The sequence below is a fragment of the Sinocyclocheilus anshuiensis genome, unplaced genomic scaffold, assembly GCF_001515605.1.
Source record: "Sinocyclocheilus anshuiensis isolate Anshui unplaced genomic scaffold, SAMN03320099.WGS_v1.1 scaffold2425, whole genome shotgun sequence".
NCBI lineage: Eukaryota > Metazoa > Chordata > Actinopteri > Cypriniformes > Cyprinidae > Sinocyclocheilus > Sinocyclocheilus anshuiensis.
This window is the reverse complement of record NW_015552532.1, coordinates 192,114-194,886: the sequence shown is the minus strand read 5'-3', so window position 1 is coordinate 194,886 and position 2,773 is coordinate 192,114.

The following is a 2,773-nucleotide window of genomic DNA, read 5'->3' as shown; positions in this document are numbered from 1 at the left end:
TTACCATATTGTGATGATGCCCTGTCAGGCCGGAGCGATGATTCAAAAACATGAAAACCCATTATAAACGAGGCATACGTTGCAACCAGTGTGGACATAATTATGGATTATAATGACTTTGGATGGATAATAAAGAAAGGAAAAATTGAAATCGCATCATATGACCCCTTTTAATAGAACAAATGTAATACAACAATTGGTAATACTGACCACCCCGGAGTTTTATAGGAAGCGAAAATACTGACATTTTAAAATAAGAGCCAAAGAATGATTTTCATTTAAAAGCAGGAAGGTCAGAGATCAAGTAATTTGCATGTGCAAGTCAAGTCAATTCACCTTTATTTTTATAGCGCTTTATACAGTACTGTTGTGTCAAAGCAGCTTTACAGTATCAAACAGGAAAATAGTTTGTTAGTAATGCAAGAAGACAATAACAGAGTCATTTTTCCAGCTAAAGTCTGTTCATGTGCAAATGATGTGCATGTGGAGCCTGTCCAACCTCAGAATCTCGGCTTTAATGCTGTACAGCCTTCACTGACAGGAGGCGCTATTGAGCAGTAAGACTTTACAGTAACGGGAGAAGATTACGGTAATTATATCCACGCCGAAAATAATTACATATCTAATAAAATAAAATAAATAAATAAATAAATCAGATTAATGACATTAGTTCAACAGGCAAGTAATAAAAAAAGTCATAATAAGTTATTAAAAAATATTTTTTGTTATAAAAAAAGTATCAACCAGATGAATGAATGTTGAACTCGTTAATTCTGATTATTTAATTATTTTAATTACTCATCAGCTGTGTTAAATAAAGAAATTTCACAGATGGTCCACAAATAATGTAGTTTCATATTTAATTTTAAACATTTCCTTAATTTTAAAAAACATTAAATACTATAGTTAAACTTTAACTATAATAATACAATTTAAAAAAATGGCATTTAAGATTTAAATTGTAACACACAAAGTGTTTTTTTTTTTTTAACCACAGACTGTAGTATTTTGGCATATTGTAGCTTCTTACCATGGTACACTTTTTTTTGTGTGAAGATTTAACAGAAAAGTTGTGTCTAAAAAAATGTAAAAGATGGATGGATGTTATCAACCTAATATAATTAATGTTTTCTGGCTGAAATAATGTCTTTCTCAGAGTCCAGGCATGTTGAGTTGTGCTCACGGCTCTGGACCAAGTCATTTAAAATCAACCTCTAATTAGAGCGGGTTAATATCAGATTACGTTTTCCTTTCATTAACAATAAAGAGGTCATTATGATGTTTTGACAGACAACCCCCATCCTTAATAATCACGATATCATCTGAAGACAATGCATTTGTACTCGAAGGCTGATAACCTGCTCATTCTGATTCCCATTTTATTGCATCATTTCTTTCCTCTAGCAGCACAAGTGCCTCCAGAAACCATTTAATACAAGACTCTACAGGACAAATGATTATTACTGTCTGACAGACTCAGACAATGACACTGTTCACAAATTACAATATACAGATGATTAACGCAGCATATGAACAATGTTTACAGAGAGCAATCCTGTCAGTATAGCAGTGTGCACAGCTGCATATGAAGCGAGAGACTGTGTGTGCTGCATCGCAATTCATATCAATGGATAGCAGGCATACAATATACAGAGAAACCAGAGCCATTAACAATCATGATCTGGAGATCGTGCCAGTCTTTGTAGCACCTTGCAGTCTGATTAGGGGAAAGTGGAACAGAAAGATATTTTTGAGCAGTTTGATCCTGTGAGAAAAAGGTTGTTCTTGGGCTGGTTTTCTCCTGGATGGTAGAGGGCAAAACAGCTCAAGGGATGAATGGCTGCTCTTACTAGGGGTGTTGCTAGACCCATTTACTCATAAAAGACCCATAGCGAAAGACCACTGTGGCCCAGTAAAAGTTTACTGATAAATTCTTATGTGTCAATAGGATTGACCAAATATATACAGTATATATATATATTGGTTGTTGCAAGTTTTACTGATTTGTCACCAATATGATGTTTTCTACCTGGCTGAAATAGAAGAGGTTTTGTTCAAATCACAAAAAAATACTTTTTTGAATACGTCAGTGTATGCCATCATTTTACAGCAAAACTATGTTCATGAATTTGTATAGTTAAATTAGCTGTATAATTTCGATCTTGTTGCATATTTTTTTTTTTTTTTTTTTTGATAATAATTCAACAATCAAGTCATGTTTTTTTTTTTTTAGAATAACTAGCTATGCCAGATTTGAAGATTAATCACTTTTGATTAATTCGGTCAAACGGGTTTGTAAAAAGGTCAGAATTATTCACTCAGTTGGATTCATCCGGATGTTCGCTCATGCACTGAATTGTTTGCAGTAGTTTCTAACACCAAAATAGTAACAGAGTGCTGCGTTTTACCCAAAGTTGAACATTCTTCAACTCTCAGTGCAGAGAAAAAACGCCCGACGGTGAAAAAGATGCTCAGCGTTCAGCACACCCCTGGCATTTTGAAAACAATGGACCCTTTTCTTAAGACTGTGATGGTGCGTTTCACCCAGAGCCAATCCTCCCTATACGCAAAATACGTAAGCTGCGTAGGCCCCCCGAAACACCAGGGGGCCCCCTTGCTCTCAAAGATGATTTAATTTTAGTTTTGTTTTTGAATTTGGCCAGCGGTTATGAAAACATGAATGATCATTTCTTTTAGTGCGCTGTCGCCCTTTCTACGTAAAAATCAGTCAAATCATGTAATGTGAATGTCGTACAGTCTTGCTCGAGACTAA